We start from the raw sequence: 6880 nt of genomic DNA on the forward strand, positions 1-6880 counted from the left end.
TATTTGTGCTCACAGTGGGCAAAACTACTTTATTTTGAAGACATGTTGGGCCAGAACATCTTTAAATTGTTTGTATAAGCCTAAATCAAATGTTATTATTATTATTATTATTATTATTATTATTATTATTATTATTATTATTATTATACCTTTATTTAACCAACTTTTTCAACTGAGAACATTGCAGTGGTGACCTGGGAAATCAAAGTGATTAGGGAATGTAAAAAAATATGCAACCCACCATATCATAGGAGATCATTAGGTTGCCAGATGTTAGAGAGGCACTTTCTTGGGAATTTTACCTTGACACCAGAGTGAAAACTCCTGGCTTGAAGCTGGAATAGTATACATTTTCAGATCAATTTATGTTGGATCTATTTCTTGTAGAACAATAACGAGAATACCTCCTTAGTTATCAGATTAAGATCAGTTCTGATACTTATTATTGCAATACTGCAGCAAATGGTGGGGTTTCCCGATTCATCAATGTCTTGGTAGGGAATTGAAGCCACAGGTGATCCTTTTTAATGGATTGTGCATGTTGGAGGAGGAACTGAAGCTCAGATAATAAACTCACACTTATACCTCTTCTGCAGGCTGATACATACGTGGCCTTGGAAACCAATTTATTGCCGGTCCATTCTTTTTGTGACACCTTGAAAAATATGGCACGTCTCTACAGATCTCAACTCCTCATTGACACCGAGAGAAGCTGGATTGCATGTACAGATGCTGTTCCCCTCTTCACTCCCTCCCACTCAGAAAGGCCCCTCATAAGCACTCCCAGCATGCTTCTGATCAGCGTTTCTCCTCACCTCGTGGTAGAATCCAGTCCACATCTGGATCCCGCCACGGCAACCATTCAGGGGAGCCCCGTTTGCATCAATGCCCGATTGTCTGTCTCATGGGCCCTTCTCAATGGGCCCTCAGACTGCCTAGTGAAGTGGAGAGAGTCCCCTTCTGTGGACGACACACATTTTAAATGACCGAGCCTATTTATTTCAAGGGAAATTAAAGGGGCTATTTACCAAGAGAATATCAAAGTGCTGTAAGGGTAAGAAGGGTGCTATCAGTACGAGGGAGTTATTCTAGCAGATTGCTTATACAGTGAGTGTATATTCAGTGCACATTTGAGAGGTGTTGACACAATTTATAAAATACATTCAGCTTGCTCTAATGTTATTTGATATTACATGTAATCAAGACGATATCATATGCATTGATACTTTCCATATTGCATATTGGTACATGACATTCATGGCATTACCTTGTCATCATATAATTTTTAATTTTCGGCACACAAACAGAAATGTTCTCTATATTATAAAGTTTTACGTTCATTTGTTTGTGTAATGTGTTTTGTGTGCTTTCTCCTCATGCTTAGACTGAATGGATGCTTACAGCTTTATCAGTGATTAAGTTGGGTTAAGTTGTAATTTTAACGCCTGGAACAAGCTTTGTGTCAGGGGCCATCTTGTTTTACCAGTGTTACTATTTTAATGACCATGTGAAAAATGGGCGTTATACTGTATGCCTTAACCCCCCCCCGGTGGAAGGTTGTAAATTTAAACAATGGGTTTGTGGCCTAAAAAGGTTTTGTGAGTGCAGGGAGAAATTGGCAATTGAGTGACAGCCCACGCAGTATATGCTAGCCAACCTGGTCTACCCTTCCCTTGCAGGAAAGGTTTTGAATGCTGGGTTTATTTTTGATAGGGCTCTTCCAATGTTCCTCTTCCTTATATTTTATAGCATTGGTTTTTATGTCCACAGCCATCTTGACTGCTAAATGGTAGTGTGACAATAATCAGCAAAGCTGTAACACTGATTGCTTTTAACATAAACACAGCATTTAAATGTTCTCTTTGAAGTGTGTTTTATGTTGTACCCATTATCTTATTATGTGCTCTTAAAAATAAATGAAGGTTCATGTTTGCCTGTTGCTTGCACATTTAAAATGCATCTGGGCTAAAATGAGCCATTTATAAATATATCTACACATCACTAATTAATATGGATAATCTCCCCCTTCCTTGCTTGACTGGAGCCAGGAGCATTTAAGGAATAGTTAAATTGTGGAAACCATGTTTTATTCTGTTAAAATGCATTGCTCGCCAGTGAACTGATTGAGCGAATGATAGAAATGGTAATCCCCACAAATACAATAGTGCAGCTCTTTTACAATGATACGTTTGATGTGTTGGTATCACACATGGCTCATGTTGCAGTGCCATAGTTCTCATTCCTGTAAGCTTTAATGTTTTCTCCATGCTTTTGAGGACAGATGAAGGAAATGCATGCTGCTTTCATTCTGCAATCTTTCATATCACATTTGGCTCCTGCAACCTGACCTACGGGAACACTAGTTAAACATACTTTAAATGGAGGATACATTTCAAGGCGTTAAATGTAATTAAAGTGAGGACACGTTTCAAGGTGTTAACTTACCTTAAAACCAGGATACATTTTGAGGTGTTAAATGTACTTTAACTGGAGGATATGTTTCAAGGTGTTGAACTTATTTTAACTGAAGAGTAGGTTTTGAGGTGTCAAATTTACTTATGTATCACCCCCTTTTCTAACATGAGCTTGAAAATAACCCAAAATAAAATGGTTACTATTCTTGAACGCTTTTGACTACAGGCATAATCATGGTCTCATCCGAAAGGTAACCTTTGGTTCAAAAGTTCAAATTGCTCTAAATATTACTGAAAGTAACAGAAGCTCAGTGGAAGTGGGAGTTTTTTTTTTTTTCTCAACTAAAATATTTTTGTTTTTGTTGAGTGAATATAGATGCTTGAGGCTGTGCCTGGTGGGCTTAAAAACACAATGAGGACACAGCTACAACGCTGGACAAATCCTGGTTCAATTTTGATGACAATACCAGCAAAAATTAGCATCCTGAATTGTTTTTTTTCTGAGCTATGTCTAGGCATGTCTAGGCAAAAAAGCAATTTGGAGACTCCTCTTGTCTTGCAACCTTGCAGGATTGTAGAAAATATATACATTAGCTATCTCCTTTACTAATTGATTAATTGAGGTCTATTGTTTGAAGTTTACATCAAATACCCCATCCCCATCAGCATGTCAAATGTGTCCTTTTATGAAAGGCTGCCAATGGATACACTGTTAGAAATGTAATTTCATGATGTAAAATGCTTTCTAGTTGTCATTAAAATAGCTTGCAGCTGGTTGGCAGCGTACTGGGCAGAACGTATACTGTCCATGTTGAGTCCTGCCGGATCCCATTGGCTATACTGTAGAACTGCTTGGCCAGTACTGGTCAGATAACCTAATAGGTGAACTTGTTTTGTTCCAAATGATCTATACAAACCAGAGATAACATTCTTTTGTACACAATATTTTTGGTGTGAATACAACAGCGAAATGGGAAAAAAAAGATAATTCCTCCAGAGAACTTAAATAAACAATGGATATTCTATCTAAGTTTCTCTGAGTTAACATGTTTTCCGGACTGAAAAAGACTGGATTTTGTTCACTGGATTCTTCCTGTGACAAGCATACTGACATTATCATGATGTGTTGTCTGTGGATTTCCAAACCGCAAAGAAGGTGAGGACCCCCCAAGCTTGTTTTGCCAACCCACATGTTACAAAATAAGGAACCATTGTTTCTAAAACATTGGAATCATAAAATAATTTATAGATATAAAACCATGAGTATTAATACTTTCCAACAGTGTATGATGTGACCAGATTGATAGAAAACCGTTTAAAAAAAACAGAATGAATGTAAAAAAAATAAATTAAAAAGACACTTTGGCCCGTGCGACTTAAGGGGTTAAACTTGAGTAGGCAGTATACTCCAAACTTTGTTTTATGCCACTCCAAGCTGCATACTTCCCAGCATTACAGCATCGATTTATGAACCCACAGCAACATAATTTCATAAATATTACGATACCACATGTTGCAAAACTATTTTGTTGAAATAAAGGACACAACTGAATCAGTTCAACAGTTGTATTTTCACATTATAACGGCTTTGTTTTATAGGCTAAGGGAAAAATGTATCAAAGCATATTACAGGCACAATGATAAAACTGCTAAAATGTGCAAAGAAAAACAACACAAAATGGAAAAAGTACGGTAGTTAAAGAAATACAAAGTGCAGTATTTTTCTTTTTGAAGAAGGAATTTTTTTCAGTCATGGACCACACACAAATCAGTTACATTTCTCCCAGTTGTCATGTAGTCTATTCGGTGAATATATGTCAGAGGCATTATCTTCGCAGAGTTCTAAACCAATACCTACAACTATAACCTATCATACCTATAACTACAACACCCACAATTATTCATCTGCACCCGAACATGTTTTTTTATTTTATTGTTTTCATCAACTGCATCACATGATTGCAATTAATTAATCTTGTGTGATTATACATGCAAAATTAGTTTTGATATGTTTGATTTAGCAATTTGTGTCAAAGCTTCGGTCATTCAGTTGCACCTGAGCAATAGTCTGGTGGAGGAGACGGCAACACATTTGCTCAACCAACTAAGACAATGCTCCTAGAACCAAGATGATACTATCACAGGACAGTACAGTGATGAAATGAACCAGAAAAGAAATTTGAAATCTGCTCCAGGCTAGTGACGCAACCAACCATTTCATATTTGGATGGTGCAATTGCAGATATGGGGAGGACTGGAACTTGAGAAATACTGGCGAACAGTTTGTGCTGGGGGCATGCACACACCTCGACGTACAAACTCAAAACACCACTTATTTTTGTCTCTTGTTCAAAAGGATTGTTTTGAATAAAAAGTTAGATTTTCTTTGGAGTATCCAGGCAGATTTACTTTAAAGGATTTGAAAGATCATTCATTCTATGATTTAAACTATTTTAACAGTCAATTAATGCTTAAAATTAAATTAGCCTCATCATTGAGATGCTACTTAGCTTTCCACATCTGGTCAAGTAAAAGAAATAGCCAGTTGATAGAAAGATACTATCTTTATAGTGATAGTCGTGTGTATCTTATTCACATGATTGTCTTGTTTGGGGGGTGGGGGTAAGACATCTTATTGACATGAATTGCTCACCAGGGATTGTTAGAAAGTTTCCCCTCCATGATTCAGGGCCTTATTTCCCTGCCAGGTTTCCTCTCCCTTTCAGTTCCTGTTTGTTATCGTGAAGCTGTTGAAATTGCTCGGGGGGAATAAAGAATCCATCAATGAACTGGGACTGAAGTGGCTGCTTTATAGCATTAAATCATGAACAACAATCACAGGGTCCACTGTGACAGTTTGGAGGATGATGAAGAGGCTTCTGATGTTCCTGTTATACGTCAATGGTGTGATGGAAGTGTTCGAAAAAATTATTTGGGAAGACATCCAGACGGCAGCCTAAAAAGTGTATGGAAAAAAAGACAAAAACCTTCCAAAAAAAGGTTTAAAAAGGTAATACCTCTGAGTTGCCTGCTCAGCTAGTTGAGTGCCAAACACTTCATTCTTTATTTAATTTTTAATAAAATGTCATAACACACCTTATGTCCTCATCTTGTTTCCCATTTTTGAGTTTGACACGTACATTGACATTTAGCACCATGGGTTATGTATTGTACGTGTTTTATTCGAAACATGTAACGTGAAAATAAAACAGCTCTCATTTTCTGAATAGGTGTTTTTTTGTTTTGTTTTTTACCAATATGTTGTACTTCAGATTTTCACTTCTAATTTACCTTATAAATGGATAGGAGGCAAAAAGTATGCACTATAAGGCTTGAGTGTAAGCCCTCTAGGTGTCAAAAATGCAATAATGGAGTGTTGTTAAAAGCTTTCGCTTTGATCTGTTTGTACCTGCCTATTACGAGGCCCTTGCATCTCCTCTATGTTTCTGGCTCAGGCACCACAGAGTAGAAAAAAACTCCCCCTTCACCTTGGTTGAGCAGCCAGCTCAATTCATAAATCTCTGCACCTGCCTCACCAATCAGGTCAACCACAGCCTCCGAAAGACAGACTGTAGTGTAACTAGGATCATTAATCACATCTGTGCCCAGGCAATCTGCTGAATTCTTGAAGATTTTATAGGGGTGGGAGGAGTTTCGGAAATGTGAAAAATCAAGGATTTAAGCTTAAGTGACCTCTCAAGGAGGCCTGTTTTTCAGTTTTCTTTATAGATGCCTGTACCCTGCATGACTTGTGTAGTCAGACATGTTGGCTTCCTATTTTATATTAATTCAGGATAGTGATACTCAAGGCTTGACATTAACTTTTTTGAGTTTGAGTTCTAAAACTAAGCAAACTTGGTCTGTGTTTGGTTAGTTTTAGAGGGCCCGAGTTTGTTTGACATGTTCACATATGCACAAGAAATTCAGAGTCATCGGTCTGAGTCTATTTGAGATGCTGCAATGAACCAAGAGTGAAAACACTCTAAAGCCCATGCAACAAATGACTTGTTTGTAATTGTGATACTCGACAGCCCGCTTTGTACAATATCCATAACTTGCTGCCACTCAGGAAGGCACCTGACATTTATGTGTAATTATCTGATTTCATTCTGCACTCAGGCCAAAATGGGGCAAGAAAATTTAATGGTGAAGTTCTCTGTTTTGTTACATGCTCTGTGATTTCTACATTTCCTGGAATTTGTCCCATTTTAACCTCTAATTACAGCTTGTTTAACGGGAGCAAAGTTTGACATGTGCATCGAGCTGTAATAATTAGATGATGTTTAAATGCAAGATTCAGCTCAGTGCTTTCAGAGGAATGTTTTGAGGTTAAATTGCCAATTACAGTAAATGGAATGCTTAAACATGTCAATTCTGAGAGTACAACTCATTCCAGCACTCCATGGCCTGAGGCTTTCATCACGAAACACTTATGAGTGAAAATTATCTCGCAGTTTGGCTGAGAT

The sequence above is a fragment of the Anguilla rostrata genome, chromosome 3, assembly GCF_018555375.3.
Source record: "Anguilla rostrata isolate EN2019 chromosome 3, ASM1855537v3, whole genome shotgun sequence".
Taxonomy (NCBI): domain Eukaryota; kingdom Metazoa; phylum Chordata; class Actinopteri; order Anguilliformes; family Anguillidae; genus Anguilla; species Anguilla rostrata.